At 49.4% G+C, this 19,207-nt stretch overlaps 1 protein-coding gene across 8 annotated transcripts in view; it reads left to right on the forward strand.

The window, feature by feature from the left end:
* Positions 1-19,207, forward strand: part of PRRC2B (proline rich coiled-coil 2B) — a 1,218,749-nt gene that overhangs the window by 759,853 nt on the left and 439,689 nt on the right. The gene's annotated exons all lie outside the window — the stretch shown is intronic.

A 19,207-nucleotide genomic window follows, 5' to 3' on the forward strand; every position in this document is an offset into this window, starting at 1 on the left:
GGTTTGCCCTGAGGTCTCCATTTCTGGAGCTTTCCATACTGAGTCACGACTCGAGGCCTCAATTAAGGGATCTAAACGTCCCGAGTTAAAAACCGAGGTTACTCTTCTTGGGGCTAAATTGAGTCACGGCAGAATCGAGGGACCTTCTTTGAAGTTATTGTTGGTGAAGTGTATTCCTCACACTTCCCACGCTCTGGGTCGTGGTGGTACCGGTTCTGTCGCGGCAAAGAAGGTGATCACACACCACAGGCCTTCGAGTACCGGCTCTGCCGAGGTTCCTCCACTGCAGCCAAATTCTGGGGCAGTATCGAGGATTTCCAGTAAACATCCTAGATCTGACAGCACTGGCTCGACCGAGAACCCTTGTTTCAAGGCTAAAATGCCACTTAAGACCTCTGACTACCCTGGGGAGACAGTTGCCCCACTTTCTCCTGTGACACAGTTCTCCTTGGGTGTCGGCAAAATGGCGCCTCAACCTCTGTGGTCCATGGCAGACATTGTGCATATCGACGTTCACGACTGCTGGTGCTAGGAGCATTCCTTCAGGGACTGAGCAGTTTTTTTCCCACGTGATGTGGACAACAAGAACCTGTTCTGCCCTTCGACGGATTGGCGTGCTCCGGCACCACTGCCTCATAGTCTTGCTTCCTTTGGTTCCGCACCACTGATTCATGTGGACCCAGTGTTAGGGAGAATTCTCAGAAATGTGCTAATTCCCTCCACCTTAGAGAACCCCAGAAACTTTGCTAGTTTTTGAGGACTTGATTTATTTAGCCTGCAGAGCGAGACCCTTTTTTTCCCCATTCTCTCATGTACTTTAATGTTATTTCTGAACTTTGTATTTGTATTTATTGTCTTCATATCACGCCTGTACTCCATAGGCATCATCTTAATCATTGTCACAGTGGCACTGAAGTGGCCTTCAGTGCAGTGGCACAGGGAAGTCTTCCAGATTTCCCAAAGGTTTAAATACCTTCTCTGGGATAAACTGTTTTCCAGAGCAGTAAAGTGAAATTGACTTTACTTAAATTTGTTACATTGAAGACCCAGCACACACTATCTTACAATAGGGTGCTGGAGGTGTTACCTAGTATCCTTTGTCTAGCTTCTCATGTGACGATTTTGTTACCCTTTCCTCACTGAATGGCTGGTGGCAGTGGTTTTGTTTTCATTACCGTGGTGTGCATTTACTGTGGGCTGGGTACACAGCTGCAGTAAAGCAACCAAGGGTGTCATTTTTGTCAAAATGGCCCAGGTCGTCTTGTTTCACTATTTCTTTGTGGAAAGGTCCTTCTTGAGAATTACTCTGGCCGTCAAACCAGGTTTGGTCCCTTTGTTCGTTTTGCCTTTGGCGGGATTCGCAAGTGAAGCCTGATTCTGGTATCCAGGGTGTCTGGGGTAGGCAAGAAGTGAGAGAGACCCAAACGCACTCTGTGATGATTGGCTGGTTGACTGTCCAGCAAAGTCAGCCACCCAGCTGGGTCACTGACAACTAGGCTGGAATGAAAGGGGGAGAACTGTATAAAAGGAGAGTCTTTTGGCTATGAAGGCAGAGTCGAACACTGGATGAAGGAACCGAAGAACAACTTGTAGAGGACACCTGCTGCAACACCTGGACCGTTGGTTTGCCTGGTGAAGCCCTGCTGTAGTGCCAAAACGCAAGTACGCATCGACAGAGAAGCCCCTGCAAGGACCGGGGGGATAGCTCAGCTGTAACATGCTCGCCTTGGAAGCAAAACGACAGAGCACCACAGGTTCGATCACCGGGTCTGCGCTTAGAAACCTCTGGGTATTAAGCGCATTATAAATAACCCATCATATTGTAGAAGACTTCTTCCCTTGAGTTAGTGGGACCAATGAACTCCAAAGTAAGTCACCTAGACATCCATCTCAGAGCTGGTTGAATTTCCAGAGAGTTGCTGCTGGAAACCGTAGAGCCAGGGAAGAGGAACACCAGTTTGTGTGGGTTGATTTTAAGTTGGCCAAGAGCTCCAGGAAGATCCTCCGGACTCCAGAATGTGCTAATTCCCTCCACCTTAGAGACCCCCAGCAACTTTGCTTGATTTTGAGGATTGTGAGGACTTTTTTAACTTGACGAGTGCGACCCTTTTCCCCACTCTCTCATGAATTGTAATATGGTTTTATACACTGCTTCTTTTTGTTCATGGAGACCAACTCTATAGGCATCATCTTTTACAATTGTCACAAAGCATCTTCAGTGCAGTGGCACAGGGAAGTCTTTTAGATTTCCCAAGTTTAAATACCTTCTCTGGGATAAACTACTGTTCCCCAGAGCAGTAAAGTGCAAGTGACTTTACTTAGCATTGTACTTGCTAGACCTAGCACACCCTACCCTACAATAGGGTGCTGGAGGGGTTACTTGGTATCCCCTGTGTCTAAATGCTCATGTAACATTGTTTTATATTACCCTTTCCTCAATTGACTGGTGGCAGTGGTTTCATTTTGAACTGTTAGGGAGAATTCTTAATAATGGGCTAATTTCCTTTGCATTAGAGACCCCCAGCAACGTTGCTGGATTTTGAGGACTTGATTTTTTACCTGGAAAGTGTGAGCCTTTTTTTCCTCAATCTTTCATGTATTTGATGTGTGTTCTTTGACTTTGGAGTTTTAAGATAACTTCATAGGCCTCTTCATGTGTTACACAGCACCCTCAGTGCAGTGACACAGGGATGTCTTTTTAGACTTCCCAAGGGTTGTAAATACCTTCTCTGGGATAAACTACTGTTGCCCAGAGAATGTAAAGTGATTGACTTTACTATTCTTTTCCAAATTCCTGGAGGGGTTACATAGTATCCCCTGTGTCTAAATACTCATGTAGCAGTCAAATGCTACCCTTTCCTATTGAAAAGGCTGCTGGCAGTGGTTTTACAGTGAACTACCATGATTTTTCCCGACCGTGAACACTGGTAGCTAAAAATCAAGGGAGCCATGATTTTCAAGATGGCGTCTAAGCCCCCTTTGTTTAAACAGGTCCCGGTCTTCTTTTTTCACCATTTCTTTTTGAAAGGTCCTTCTAGAGTTTGTCTCTGCGTGCCAAACTAGGTTTGGTCCTTTTGTTTCTACACCTTTGGCGGGCTTCAGGACTAAAGACCGCCTCTGGCGCCTGAGTGTCTGGGGTGGGCAGGAAGTGAGGAAGGTGCCCGAAACTCCCTGTGCTTAGTCTCCTAGGAGACCCAAATGCACTCTGGCATGATTAGATGGCTAGCTGTCCGGCAAGGACAGCCACCCTGCTGGGTGAGTGACAGCTAGGCTGGAATGAAAGGGAGAAAACTGTTTGTTTGAAAGGCGAGTCTCCAGGACTGGCAGGCAGTCGACCACTGGAACGAAAGAACCAAAGATGAGCTGGAAGAGGGCGTCTGCTACAACTCCTGGACCGTTGGTTTACCCAGTGAAGCCCTGCTGGAGGTCCGAATTGCCAAGTTAATCTCGCCAGAAAATCCCCTTCAAGGACAACTTCTTCCTTTGATTTGGTGGGACCAATGAACTCGTAAACCACCTGGATACCATTCTCAAAGCTGGTTAGGATTAACCTGGGGGGGGCACCAGCTTGTGTGCTTGAAGAACAGCTACTTGAACTGAAGTGACTCCATTTTGTCAGCGTTTTGCAACGATCCCGTGCAGAGCAGGAGTCCCCCGACATCCACCGTCTTGTCCCTGTGACTGAGGCTCAGGAACAATGAGATCTGCAGGAACTGCCAGGAACCATCGTCTTCAGCTGCATCTTTTGCTTCATCGTGAGGTACTGTGCCAACCCGATTGAGAGCACGCTTCTCTCACAGTGAAAGTTCGTGGAACTTTCCCAATTTACAGGCCTAATCATCTTGTGACCCAACATGATTCTTTTTTGTACAAACTACTTTTGAGAACTTTGGCAAAGACTTTACCGTTAACTTCAAGAACTGCTTTCCTATCCAAGACACTGGTCCATTGACTTTGGCCTATGCCCATTGAACTGAATTGAGTCCTCTAGTGAACTGTAACTATTTGCACTGCCTAAGAAAGTATTTATCTATTCTAACTTGTTCCTTTTTGCACCCATTTAAAGTAACAGAAATGCCATTTTGCTCCTATTTCAGGTGAACCTAATTTGTTCAGAAACTTACTGGTTTGCTATTGAAGTGTTTGCGTATAATATTAAATTGCCTCCTTCTAGTGAATGTTTTCTAAATGATTGTTACTGTCAAAGGACATTCGTACTGCACACTATCACCACCGAGTGGTCCCCTGGCGCACTGGTGGCTCTGAAAGAGGAAGGGAGGGTGAGTTAGTGGGAGGAAGCAGGAAAAGTGCTAGAGAGCAGTGATGTGCTGTTGGCGGGCTCAGCCCGATGGGTCCGTTGGCTGGGCCTGGGGTGTTTGTGGTCGGTAGATGTCGTGTACTGTTAGGCAAGTTTTTTTTTTTTTTTTTTGCAATGTAGTGAAGTTTATGTGGTTGGTTTGTGCTGTAGGTTCGTGGTTGTGTTTGGTTCGGAGTTTGAGAGGTGTATGCAGAGGGGGAAATTGTTAGTGGAATTGGTTAGTTGGCATCTCTATCCTGAATTCAGGCGCTGGGTTTATGTAGTCTCCCCTGATGCGCCTCTGTCCTGATCTGGGCCCATCTAGCATTCAAGGTCCCCTTCACATCTGGCCTCCACCGCCAGCTGCCTCCCTCATAACCCCACCTATCCTCCCTACATACTCATGTGGCCAGTGCACCAGCCAATGTCCACAACTCGGGTAGTGTGGCGATTGCCAATATATTGACAATTCCACAACACTGTGGTATCTGGTAGCAACTAAGGGGCGGGTGAAGATGTTGGGTGGGATTAGCTGGCGTAGTTGACTCAGTCTCCATGGGTGTCATCTGTGTTCAAGTCTATCCGATGTTGCCTGTCCAGTTGCCGTGGGAGCTTCCCTGTCGGTTCTGGGGCTGTCGGTGTCCTTTCCAGTCATCCTTTTTCCTATTGTTTCGGTGTTCAATTTGAGTCTGTGGTGTTGAAGAGCCAGGTTTGCAGTAATTTCTTGAATTTGTAGTGATCTTCATGTTTCTTATTTCTTTTGGGATGTTGTTCCAAGTTTTTGCGGCTAAGTGGTAGAAGGTGGTACCTCCAAGTTTTTTCTTAAGGTATGGTTTTAGTTCCAGGCGGATTTTGTTGCTTGATCGGAGGGGTCTCGTTGGTTTGTAGATTGTGATTTTCTTCTGTAGGAATTCTGCTCCTTGTCCACTGATTGCCCTGTGCGTTATGCACATGGTTTTGAAGGTGATGCAATGGTTTACTGGGAGCCAGTGTAGTAGTTTTAGGGCAGGAGTGATGTGGTCTCCTCTGGATAGTTTGAGGAGTAGTTTGGCTGCTGGCTTTTGGATCCTTTGGAGTTTCTTCAAGCGGTATTCTGGTATTCCCTGGTAGAGACTGTTTGCATAGTCGATTCTTGACATGATGAGGGTGACGATAGTGAGTGTTTTGTACGTGAAGGAGAGGAAAGGTAGTATTCTTCTTGCCGTGTGGAGGAGGAAAAAGCATTTCTTCACTGTTGAATTAATTTGTGTTCTTAGGTTAGGGTGTTGTCCATCAGGACTCCCAGATTTATTTACTACCTTAGATGGTTTTGGTGCGGTTCCCATTTCCATTGGCCACGGGATGGCGGTTTCGTTCTCTTGGTCATTGGATATGATCATGATTTCTGTCTTTCCTGGGTTGATTTTCAGGTTGTTGGCATTCATCCAGTTGAAAACTTCTTTCAGACAGTTGATTAGGGTTGAATGATCAACTTCAGTGTCTTTGATTTTGTAGATGATTTGAGTGTCATCTGCGTAGTTTGAGCATGTCCTGTTGTATTTTTGGAAGATTCTAATGACCGGATTCTGGTAGATGTTGAAATATAGTGGTGATAGTGAGGATCCTTGTGGCACTCCAGTCGTTAACTTGTGGAGTGGATTTGAATGGTTTAATCCATACGGTTTTTGTTCTGTCTGTTAGGAATGATTTAGTCCAGAGTAGTGCTGTCTGTTATGCCTGTGTCTTCTAGCCTTTTGGTCAGGGTATCATGGCAAACTGTGTCAAAGGCTACGGAGAGGTCGATCAGAATAAGGGCTGAGGTTGTGTTTGAGTCTGTTAATTTTTAGGTCGTTTCAGATGGGTAGTAGTGCTGTTTCCGTTCCTCTTGCTGGTCTGAAACCGACTTGAGCTTGGTCTATCTAGCAGGTGGTGTTTTTCTACGTGTTCTTGGGTAAGTTTATATACGTAGGTTTCCAGGAGTTTTGCCGGATAGGGAATGTTTGAGATGGCCTGTATTTGAAGAGGTCTTCTATGTCGCCCCCTTGTGTTTTTCAGAAGTGGCTTAATATATGCTCATTTGAAAATCCGCGGTACAGTCCCTGGTGCTAGTGATAGATTTAGAATGTTTCTGTAATATTCTGCTGGCGTTCCTTGCACGAGGATTGATTTGTAGATGTCCGGGGGACAGGGATCCATGGATGATCCAGCTTTCTTACTGCGTTTTACCAGCATTGCGAATGCCTCTGCTGATATTTCAGGAAAGGTTTTGAGTTTGTGCTGTGGTTCTGTTAGGTTTGTTCGGTTGTATGTTGTGGTTGGTTGGTGTCTTTTGTATGGTTTGTCGGATGTCATTGATACTTTGTAGTTTTTTTTTTTAAGTGGTCTGCCAGGTCGTTGCATAGTTTCTGTGAGGGGATTGGGGTGTTATCGCTGGTGGGTTTCTTATCTCTTCAATGATATTAAACATTACTTTTTGTGTGTTGGTGGCATTGGTGATTGTCATCGTAGTGCCTTCTCGACTTTCGAATTTCCTTCTTGTATGCGCAGATTTGTTTCTGGAACAGTGTTTTTTTTTTTGTCTGTTTTGAATTATAAAGAAGTGTTTTACCAAGAAACCTTGAGTATAAGTGTCTATTTGAACCACTGTGATTGTAAGACCTCTGTGTAACCTCTTGTACTGCTCACATTCCCTCTTGAGATAAACCTGGCTGCTCAGCTTGCTACCACAAAACTGTGCAGTACAGACTTATACCAAAAGTTGGTTTTGCTTACACCTGTAGTCCTAATTGTATGTGGTGGTCCCAGAGGGTGCTGCATGCAATTCTGCCTAACCGGGGCATACTTTAAGGGCCTTTTTTAAGGAGCTGTTTCCCAGTCCTACTGTGCTGCTTTCGACCCCGGTTGATACCACACAGGTCGTGATGGTGCCACTTCCTCCACCTTTGCCTGTCGGACCTCCTTCAGCGCTTCCTCCTTTGCCTCTGCTATCCCCGATAGAGAAAACATCAGGTGCGCTGCTAGACAATACTTCAAAACCTCAGGCACCACTGAAGCGGATCAGCCTCCTGTTCCCGCTTCACTGGATCAGGCGGACCATGTCGGCGATGAACAGCCCCGCTCTATCGGAGCATTCCATGACCGGATGCTGGATATGATGAACTTTCTTGATATTCCAATGCCCAAGGCCCCCGCTCCACAGGAGGGGGTGCTTTCAGGAGCCTTTACCCCATCACTGCAGGAACGCACTGGCCTGTTTCTCCAGAAGAAAGTCTTGGCGGAGGCTCGTAAGGTCTGCACAAACCTCATACCGGTCAGCATCTCAACAAGAGGATTGACGCTCGATCCAAGCGTCACGCCTCGGAAGATATAGCCTTGTCGGCTTGTCCGTTTCCATCATCAATGGTAGTGGCAGCTGCCACTCTCCAGTTCAAGCTGGCATCTGCATCCTCCACTGCAGCGGCCCAAATCCTCTCCAAGGAGGATAAACTTCTTGACGCCATCGGCAAGAAATTCTTTTCTAATTCAGCGCTCCAACTTCATCAAGCTAACGGAGCTCATCCTGGCAGCAGCCAATCTTAGGCTGTAGAAGGAGCTAGCTGATTTCCAGGGATGTATCCCTACGGACAGGTTAGATGACTTCAAAGCTGGTTTGTCGGATGCCAAACTGTTGGCACATCATCTACTGGAATCTGCGGCACACCACGTAGATGCCTCCGCTCGAGGCATTATGGTTTGGGTCGACCTCTCACGCCAAGCGTGGCTGCATGCGACGAAGTTTTCAAAGGAAGTGCAGGACAAAGTTCTAGACCTTCCTTTTGATGGCAAGTTGTTCCATTCCTCCACAGAAGAGGAACTCACATAGACTACGGCAAGTAATCAGACTGCCAAGTCTTTAGCGGTCCTGGCGGAAGCTCCAGTTAGGCCCCTTATACACAGAGGTCAAGATCCTGAACTCTGTCCTTCTCTGGGGTCAGGGGGTTTCAGGATTGCTGTGCTCGCTGATCTGAAGCTCTGGTTGGCAGGCTCCGCCGTAAGCAACAACGCGAAGGTGGCCGGTTTTTGTCTCACCCATCAGCTGCCTCTCCAGGGACAGGTAGTCTCCCTGCTGACAAATTAACCAAATTATATTTTTTTGTCGGTCGCACGAGACTCCGGTGGGAGAATGAATCTCGTCTCATCTGGAGGCGTGGCAGACCATCACTGAAGACCGGTAGGTTTTGTCCATTGCTCGGGTGGGCTTCCGCTTCCCCTTCCCACTTACCCCACCCTTCAACCCTCCCTTCCAGTTGACTGGGTCGTCCTCCCTCAGAGCAGAGGTACAAAAACTTCTAGACCTCGGGAGCGGTGGATCCTGTTCCCCTCAGGGAGCAAGGGAAAGGCTACTACTCCCGTCTGTTCAGTGTCCAAACCCAGCCAGCTGTGATCTTTCACAGTTCAATCTTTTTGTTCCCCAAGAGAAAATCAAGATGATCACGCCTTGCCAAATAAAGTCCTCTCTTCAGAAGAGCGACTCGCTCAGCGTGGTGGACCTTCAGGACGCATACACGCACATTCTGTGCGCGCCCTTTTGGACTCAGCTCGGTGCTGTGCGTCTCTACGAAGATGTCGGCCATTGCAGCTTTCCTCAGACTGCAGAGGATTCATGCATATCCAAATCTGGACGATTCACTCCTGTGCAGTCCTTGCCCCAGACGGCCTTGGCCAATCTTCAGTCCCTCCTTCAGCTCCTGTTCCATCTTGGGCTGTCGGTGAATTGGCAGAAATCGTCCCTGACGGTCTCTCAACCTGATTTTCCCTGGGTTTCCTTCGCAATACAGTCAGTACCAGGGTGTTCCTAACAACGGACAGGATTGCAGACCGATCGACCACATGTCGGCTCTTCTTACAGTCCTAGCACATGCCGGCCTGGTGGTTCCAAAGACTTCTGGGTCTCATGGCTTCTTGGGTGCTAGCCCTACCGCTTGCACGTCTGAAGATGGGGCTTACTCAGCTGGTTCTTCGGAGCTGCTGGTCTTAGGCTTCGGACCCGGATTCCAAGACGATCCTAGTTCCATCCTGCATGACGGCAGATCTGCACTGGCGGTCTTCATCCAGCAACATTTCAGTGGGTGCCTCCTTTCAGGAGCCCTACCCACAAGTGACGGTTAACACAGACTCCCCCCTTCTGGGATGGGGACCAACGCTGTATCACCTCAAAGTATTCGACCCATGGACGCTTCAGGACAGGCAGTTCCACATCAATTATCTGGAACTCCTGGCTATTTTTCTGGCTCTCAAAGCCTTTCAACGTAGATTACCAACAAGGTAACCTGTATTCACGCAGACCATTCTGTTGCAATTTTTTACATCAACAAGCAGGGTGGCAGCAAGTCACCTCTTCTTGTGGACCTAGCCATATAAGTTTGGGACAGGGCCATTCAACACAAGGTTTGGCTCCAGGCTGTACACATTCCGGGTCACAATGTAACCGCAGACTCTCTCAGCTGTCAGTCGGTTGCCAGTTACGAGTGGGAAATGAACAGCAATGTTCTCCAACGTTTTTCGCCAATGGTGCACTCCAGAAGTGGACCTCTTTGCAACTTTTACAAACAGGAAACTTCCTCTTTATGTATCCAGGGACTGCCTCGGGCATCCTCCTTGGGAGACGCACTCGAGATTCTGTGGCACAACATGAAGGCTTATGCTTTTCCTCCATTGCCTCTGATTCATCGGTCACTCTGCAAACTCAGGATCACATCAAATTGCACTCTCCTTCATAGCTCCTTGGTGGCCAGCCAGATTCTGGATCTTGGAACTTCAGCATCTGTCGATTCTCTCTCCGATCAGATCGTTGCTGATTCCCAACCCTCTTCACCAGAGCGATCACCAGCTGTGGCACCCCTCCCCACAATTGTTCAGCTTGGCGGCCTGGTGCCTGAATTCAAATCTGTGGTGCAGTTCAATCTGTTAGAGGAGTATATATGCATTATCCAAGCGGCCAGAAAACCACCTACGAGGGCTCAATATAGGAGCAAATGGCTCCGGTTTTTGCCACCCAGGCATACTACAGTTGACACTGCTTTCTTTCGTGTCTCAGCATGCAGCTACAGGCATTCATGTTCGGTCTTGCAGAACTTATCGGCCATTGCGTCCTACCTGTCCACGGACAGCTGCTCTTTTTAATTGACTAACCGGTCATTAAAAAACATTTTGCAGGTCTTTTCCTCTTCCTACTGGTGTGCACCCCTCATCCCAAATGGGATTAGAATGTGGTCCTCACTGCGTTATGCCATAAAACTTTCGGACCCCTGGCTACTACTGATCTGAAAGTCCTTTCTTGGAAGTCTTTTATAATTACAGTAATATCGGCGAGGAAGTGAGCTCCATGCTCTTTCTGTGGAACGTACGTTCCTCACTTCCCACAAGGATAAAGTTGTACTTCACCCTCATCCATCCTTTCTGCCTAAGGTAGTTAACGATTTTCATTTGAACCAATCTGTCTCCTTACCGGTCTTTTTTCCTAACCCGGCATCTGATGCCAAGAGTTTTACAGCGAGCCCTGAAGTTTTACCTAGATAGAACGAGTGAACTCAGAGGCTCGTCACAACTGTCACATTTGGAGACCCAAAAGGGAGACTTGCTTCCAAAGCAACTATCTCCCGATGGATTGCCTCATGTATTTCAGAAGCCTACACCATTCAGGCCTTCAATCCCAGAAAGGCATCCATGACAAAGCAGCTGCTGGTGCTTTCCAGAAGTATGCCCCATATTCCAGTAAGGGTTTTGTTCCATTTACCCGTATTATCTGTGTGGTGTGCATGGGAATCTCCCAAAGTATGGAGGAAAGGGGACATGGACGTAGCAGTATAACAAAGTTGCTCACTGTAGTGATTACCTTACTCCTAGTCCATAGTCCCCTTTCCTCCATACGCCTGCCCGCTGTCCCCTCTAAAACCTAACCTCTGTTCTTGCTTAAATGGTCTCAGACCTGCCGATAGAAAAGGACTGAAGGGGGATGCGCCACGTGCGGTGCCCCGCATAAAAATGAAGACACAAAAACAAGTTTTTGATGCTTTTTACAAAGTGCTCCAGTCCCGTTCCGAAGGACTGAATGTCTCACAAGTGTGGAGGTAAGGGGACTATGGACTAGGAGTAAGGTAGTGACTACAGTGAATAACTTTAATATGTGCCTCAAGACAAGCTTGAGGCAGCAATTATATTTCTACCTATTATGTGTTCTTTCTAGTGCACACATTTCGTGTTTAGTGCATATGGCTACTGAATGTGGCTAGTGCCCTAAAACAGCCACGCCACGCGATTTTCGCATGTTCTTTGGCCATATTGTTTGGCCGCCTTCCTGTCCACGGGCTAGTGATGCCTTTGTGTGTGGCAAAGGAAGGGGGTGGGACTGTCTGGTCCCACGCCACATCTGTGGTGCCATTGGTGGACTTGGACTTGTTTCCAGGCAGAATCTTTGCTAAGAAGTGGAGTTCTGCAGCCATTTTTTCAGATCTGCGTTGTAGCCAAGTATCCTGTGTAGAACAGCTGGCTGCAGAGCTGAAGACTGCCATAGAGGTGACCACAAAAGTGATGGGTGGAAGGTTTTGAATGAATCTGAACCACTGGCATTGCTCAGCGAGCCGAGCAACGCGACACGGGCACGTAATTTGACAAAATGGCAGCCACGCCAAACATCAGCACCCGTCCACCGCCATTCCAGGAGTTCGGCGAAGAACGAGTGTCAAACTGGGACTGGCCTCTACCAGGTACGTGGCCTACAGCCTATCCTTCATTTGCGCAGGGCAGGTTCCCTCTGCGTCTGTACGGGTAGGGTATCCTCCAGCAGCCTCCGCTACCCTGTCTGTATCCCCTACCACTCCTCCGGCCTGTGAAGACAGGTTTTTTGAGAGGTGCATCTGGCTCATGAAGTCCCCTCGGATGGGGGTTATCCTCAGGGAGGCCATCAGGGACTTGCTCCCTCTGATGCTACCGGCACCACAGGTTTATCCGCCGGCACCCCTTACCTCGGCGCAGCCTCTGCCTCCGGCTGCCCAGCTGGTTCCTCAGGCGGTTTCGTACCAGCCTCAGCCTCTGGGGTACAGGGACCGGTCTTTGGCTGTTGTATCCTAGTCTCCGGCTCTTGCTACTCCTCCACCTACGCAGGATCCTCCTGACCCAGAGGATACAGATGAGGAAGCTGATCCTGACACGCCTTCCATGAGCGTCTTACGGGGCTGGCGGAGTATCTGGGTCTACCTCAACCCGAGGTCGAGCAACCGGCAGAGGAGGTGCTTGCTGAAGTCCTCACGCAACGCCCCTAGACCAAAAGTGGAATTCCACTGCAGACTGATGTAGTCTCTTTGGCCAAAAAGGGTTGGCTCAATCCCCACTCTGTCCAGCTGGTCAATCGATGCCTGGACGCCAAGTACAGGCAGATGGAGGGGGATACACTCTTGCCATCGGGCCATCCTCCTCCTCCTCAGAGACGCTGCTAGGCAAGGCGGAGAAGATCTTGGAGGCTTACGGGAAGAAGCTGTATTCCAACACGTCTTTGCATCTTCATCAGACCAACGCCGATGCCATGCTGGCTGCCGCTAACCAAAGGTTATGGTGGGAAATTGCGGATTTCCTCCCGGAACTCCCTACGCAGAGCCAATCACGTTTTAAGGGAGGACTGGCTGAGGCCAAGCTGGTGGCGCAGGACCTCATGGAATCTTCTGTGGCCTGTTAGGCAGAATCCTGTGCAGTTCCCTTGGGGAACACTGCAAAAAGATTAAGACTACAGGAGTAAGCATTAAACCCAATAGGTAGCAGTCTGCACCACCCATATTTACCTGGTAGCTGTGGCTGAGCAGTCGGACTTCTCTCAAGAAGAGTAGGGCAGTATGCAGAGTATACACAATAGGGCCAAAACACAGTAGAGCAAACAAACACTGACCATAGCTTTGTATAAAAAGTATATAATTATTTATTTAAAACACACTTTAGGCAATACACTAGCACTCTCAGTAAAAAGTAATCATAAACACAGTCAGGTAAGTATATACACCTCCATTGATAACTATCCGACAAGTCAGGGTTAAAGCACAACTATTTGTTAAGACCGACGTGAGCGCTTAACCTAGATGGCACTCCAATAGTTCAGGTTAAAAAGGGAGAGAAAAGGCAGAGCATAAAATAAAACAGTTCCCAACACTTAAGAGTTCAGAGCAAGGGGAGAGAGGCAGGTTATACTGTAAAGCCAAAGTTCACAGGCCAGGCCCTCTTTAAATGGAGCAAAGCGAAATGTGCCCAGGATCACACGGTTTAAAGTGCACTGAAAGTCTTTGCAGGGAGTTCAAAAGAGGTTGGGGTGATCCAAAAGATATAGTTAGAAGGCCGGGGGCCAAACCAGTTTAGAAGCCAAGGATTTAAGGGTCACCTTTAGCAATCTGTAGAAAGGGAGGCCAGGCAGGACACAGTACCTTAAAGGGGAAGGAAGCTCCAGCTGGGACAGTTGTTCCTGGCAGTGGTTGAAGTTCATGATTCCAGCCAGGGGAAGAGAAGATCTCGTCGAGGAGGAACCGTGGAGTCGTTGCACTGCACAGGGATGAAACCAGCCGCGGAGTTCCCGATTAAAAGTTGCAGTCCTTTTATTCGCGGTCAAAAGTGGTGAACTTGGCTATCCGGCCGCCAGGGTGCTTGGCACGGACGATTCGACCAAGAGCCGCCTTTGGAAGGCGAAAAGGGTGAACTGGTTGGTCCCATCAGCTCAGAGGAAGAGGACTCGTCCAGCAGAAGATCTTCTCTTGTCGTCGGGGAAAGTGGTGAGGTAGCTGCAGCAGGGCTTCAGCGGTGGTGTTGTCGTTGCAGATGGCTCAGCTTCGTCCCTCTTCGGATTCTTGGGTCCTGTGGCGAATTCTGAAGTTCCAGTCCCAAAGGTCCTGCTTTTATGCAGAAAGACCCCCATTCATCAGCCTAGCTGTCAATCACACATGCTAAGTGGTGAGCCGGGCGACTCACCACTGGGCCAATTGGAGTAGAGTGTGACTTGGGCTGCCGAGGCAATGCAGTCCAGGGTGCCAATTCCCCCCTCCACCCTTCCTGTGGAACCCAGACAGAGTGGCACCATTTGGAGGGCTTCTGTGGAGAAGCCTGACAAAAAGTGGAACAAAGGGCTCGACCTTGGTCCGAGTTACAGAGACGGACACAAACGCTATTTTAGAAGTGAGTTCTAGCAAAAAGACTCAACCAGGGATTTAATATTAAATAAATAAACCGGCGGTATCTTTAACATTGCACCAAAAAGTGGTACGTTTAAAATGAATGGGAAAATCCCATAGGGAATATTCCGGTGGAATATTTTGCGTGGTAAGCACTTCCACCAGCCAGAAACTCGACAAGGGGGACGGGACAGTGTCCCCTTGAAAACAGACCCAGGGGCAATTGAATTACCCCTTACCAGTACTTCCACAATATGATGGTTTGTACTGGTTCTGTTCACAATTTAAGACTAGTAAAGTCAATGGTGACTTTACATGCCCTGGGAGACAGTAGTCAGTCCCAGGGTATGGAGTCTGTTTGGGGGTCACTGTGACACCCTTGTGTTACTGCACTGAGGGTGCTGTGTAACACACATACCAAAAAACAGATGATACCCTATGGAGTAAAGAGACCCCATAGGCCATAAGCACATAAGTCAAAGACATACCTCAAATCATGCCTAAGAGTGGGAGTAAAAGAGTCTCACTCTTAGCAGGAGAAAAAAAACAAACCCCAAAAATCCAGCAAAGCTGCTGGGGGACTCGCTAGGTTTGGGAAATTAGCCTTATAAGAGAATATTGACACCTCTGGCCGTGCAATCTGTATCGCCACGAACATGAGGACAGCTTGGCTCCGTGCAGCGAAATTCAACCCGGATGTCTAGGAACACAAATTAGACCTGCCATTTGGGGGGGCGGGGGTACCACGTCCACTCCACCATGGACGAAGAGCTGGACAAGAAGAAAATCTGCTCACAGACGGCCAAGTCTTTATTCATCTTGACAAAGACCACGCCCAAATCGTACACCCAGTCACAGCAGCACTCCGACAAGGGTTGTACATACGCAGGGTTCTGCGGCTTCCAGGAACGGAGATGCAGGCAGCCTGACCGCTCGCCAACTCAAATCAGCACAAGCAACAAAAAGGGTGCAGGAGGGAGTAAGGGCTTTTTCCAGGCCCCCTTCCTCCAACAGCCTCCGAGGGAACGAAGGCATGACACGCCCCTTCGGGTCCATATGTCTCCAGTAGGGGGCATGCTTGCTCTCCATGCACGTTTCTGGCGCCAGAATTTCACGGACCCCTGGATCCTCTCCCTAGTATCCACTGGGTACGGGGTACGGCCTACCCAGCCTCTCTTCCCTCCTCCCATCCCTCAATTTGGGACAGCAACTCTTCTGGCGGAGATCCAGTTGCTCGCAGAGAGCAAGGCATTGGAGGAAGTCCCAGCCTCCCAGGGAGGCTTGGCTTTTACTCCAGGATTTTCGCCATTCAGAAGAACCAGGCAGGCCCGAGAGTTGTGCTGGACCTTTCCACCCTCAACCTCTCCTTACACCTACAAAAATTCGAGATGGCTACGCCAGCTTTTATAGCGGAGACATTGTGCAAGGGAGACTGGATGTACTCCCTGGATCTGAAGGACTCGTATCAACACTTCCTGATTTGGCAGCCCCATCATTCTTTCCTCCAGGTCAGGATCATGGGCTACCATTTCCAATACGCGGTCCTTGATTTTGGTCTCAACTCGGCCCCCAGGGTCTTTACCAGATTCATGAATACTGTGGCTGCCCTCCTCAGAGCGCAATGCCTCCACATCTACCCATACCTTGACGACTGGCTTGTCGGGGCTGCATCTCCGGAAGCTGCTCACCACTCTTCCCATGGCCTTATGAACACACTGCACTATCTGGGCTTTTCGCTCAATCTCAAGAAGTCGCAGCTGCAGCCCACGCAGACCATGACATTCTTGGGCCTCATCTGGGACACGTGCTCCGAGAAGGTATTAGTCGCAGGGACAAGATCTAGGCCATCGAGAGGGCCACCAACCACTTCCTCAGCAGTGAGGTGACCTCGGCAATGGTGGTACCAGCATCTCCTAGGACTCTTGGAGGCAGTCCTATTAGCCGTCCCACACACGAGGATTCAGAGGCATTTAGGGGCCTTGTGGAATGAGGAGTGGGCTCTCAATCCGAGATGATCAACATTCCTCCATCGCTCCACCCAGACCTAACATGGTGGTCCAGGGACTGCAACCTAAGGACGGGCAAGCCCTTTCGGCCCCCCTCCCCTTGCCACAGGCCACCATCACCAGAGACTCCTTGCTCGAGGACTGGGCAGCCCTCCTTGACGATCTCTCGGTCCACGGCACCTGGACTTGACAGGAGCAGGAATACCATCAATTGGTTAGAGCTTAGAGCATTTCACCCACTTCTCAGGGGCAAGGTTGTCCTCCTCCAGACAACTCGGCCAGCATGTACTATGTCAACAAGCAGGGAGGCACCAGATCCCCTCCTCTGTGCAGACTGGTAATCAGCATGGCAGAGTGGGCCCTGGAAAACAGCATCTACCTCACGGCAGTCCATCTCCGGGGGAATCCAACCTATAGGTGGACAGGCTCAGCAGGTTGGGGCGGACAATTACGAGTGGCAGCTAAAAACTTGTTTATTCACGAGATCTTCAACAGGTGCGGTCATCCCCAGATGGATCTCTTTGCCACATGGCAAACAAGTGGTGCCCTCAGTTCGCCTCCTGGCAGGGACATGGCCCCAGCTCCCTGGGCGACGCATTTCGGCTTCAGTGGAACAGCATGGCTACTTACGCCTTCCCGCCCACTCTGCTGATTCACAGTGATTTGCAAGATCAAGGAGTCTTGCCATCTCAACATCATTGATTTGGCACGCAGAGGAACTCTCTAGAAGGACCTTTCCACTAAGACCTGAGAAAAAAAGACAACCGGGCGCCATTTTGAAAAAGATGTCTCCCGCGGTTACTTTACCGGAGCCGCAAACGGTCTCTGTAAATGCTAACCAAGGTAGTTTAAAACGAAACCACTCCCACCAGCCAGTCAATTGAGGAAAGGGTAACATAAAAAATGTTAACATGAGCATTTAGACACAGGGGATACTAAGTAACCCCTCCAGCACTCTATTGTAGGATAGGGTGTGCTGGGTCTAGAAAGTACAATGCTAAGTAAAGTCACTTTCACTTTACTGCTCTGGGGAACAGTAGTTTGTCCCAGAGAAGGCATTAAACCTTGGGAAATCGAAGACTTCCCTGTGTCACTGCACTGAAGGTGCTGTGTGACACAATGTAAAAGAGGATGCCTATGGAGTTAACTCCTGGAGAGTTAACTCCTGTTTGGAGAAACAAACACAGAAAACAAATAGAATTAAAAGTCAAAGTCCCAAAGTTCATGCAAAAGAGCTGGTGGCCTCTAAGGTAGAGAGGAATTGGCACATTTATGAGAATTCTCCCCAACAGTCCACCCATCCACTGGCACCACTTGGACCAAGTCATCATCAGACCATGGCACATGAGCCACAGACGTGTCACTGACACAAACTCTTTCAGCGAAGAGTCCACCTGCAAAAGGTCAATTCTTGAAAAGGAGTTTTAGGACTCTGGGAATAGGTGAATTGGGGGCTCGTCTTGGGATGCAAGAATCACTGAGTCGACCACGCCCAAGTCCTCAATCGAATTAAACTTTGGGACACCTCCAAAGCTTTTGCTTTTTTCCTATCCCTAACTGGATGGAGGACCATATTAAAATCCAACCCATCCCCAACAAATACACTGGCCACTCCTCTACCTGCTGCCCATACATGATTTTGCGACCACGCATACAAGCCCGCCCACCACTCCCCTGAATCCAGTTGTAACCCCTATGGCGGCTGATCGAGACAAATAGGGAAAATATGACATTAGTTGCGGCCAGAGAGTATCGAGAATGGAATCATTCTATTGAACTCTAATATATCAAGAGTCCGTTTCACCCCCCCACCCCCCATTTGGCGGAGTGGGCAGGTTGTTTTTTTAACTTCCTTGAGCTAGGGACCCTGTGTTGTCTGCTCCCCTTCACCACATCGGATTGAGTGAGGGGGAAACAAATTCTTCTTCTTGCCAACATGAAAGCCGACTGGTCCTGGAAAATAGCTTTGCGGGGCCAAAAGAGCTTGGTCCTTCCCTCATCACTTTGTCAGGAATTCTCATCTTCTCATAGTAGTGGAAGCTGTCCAGAACGGGCCTTGGGCCCCAGCCACCTCCAGCTCGATAGGCCCTATCTATTGTGGGTTTGGCGGTTATTTTGCTTCCAAAAAGGAGAATGATTACATCATAAATGGACCTCTTGATGTCTTTCTTCCTCCTTCTCTCCTGGAAGCCGAAAAACAAGGTTATTTCTCATGTCATTTCAGTGCAGGCGGCCGACGCGAGGTAAGGAAGCCCTTCTGGGCATGCCTCCGATTTTGGAGCCAACTGGGCCCCCAAGCCCTCGGAGCGTCCCTCTCCCACCCCGCACCCTCTTCCTGTTTCCCGCTCCCCTCCCGCCTCCCAACCCGCCCACCCCCGCTCTGATTGGGCCGTGAGCCCCAGCTGGAAGGGTCTTGCGACCCTCCTCGCGGCGGCCCCTGCATTTCAGTGCAGGCGGCCGACGCGAGGTAAGGAAGCCCTTCTGGGCATGCCTCCGATTCTGGAGCCAACTGGGCCCCCAGGCCCTCGGAGCGTCCCTCTCCCACCCCGCACCCTCTTCCTGTTTCCCGCTCCCCTCCCGCCTCCCAACCCCGCTCTCATTGGGCCGTGAGCCTTTCATCACAGGTCCTCCCAGGGCAGCCCTCTGCCCGGCAGCCCCACCGGCTAAGGGCCCCAAGGCCAAGGGCGGCTCCAGGAAGTGTCAGCAGGTGTCCGCAGAGGAAGCCAAGGAAGCCACCAGACACC

This window comes from Ambystoma mexicanum, chromosome 8 (assembly GCF_040938575.1).
Source record: "Ambystoma mexicanum isolate Mex_15411 chromosome 8, UKY_AmexF1_1, whole genome shotgun sequence".
Lineage (NCBI taxonomy): Eukaryota > Metazoa > Chordata > Amphibia > Caudata > Ambystomatidae > Ambystoma > Ambystoma mexicanum.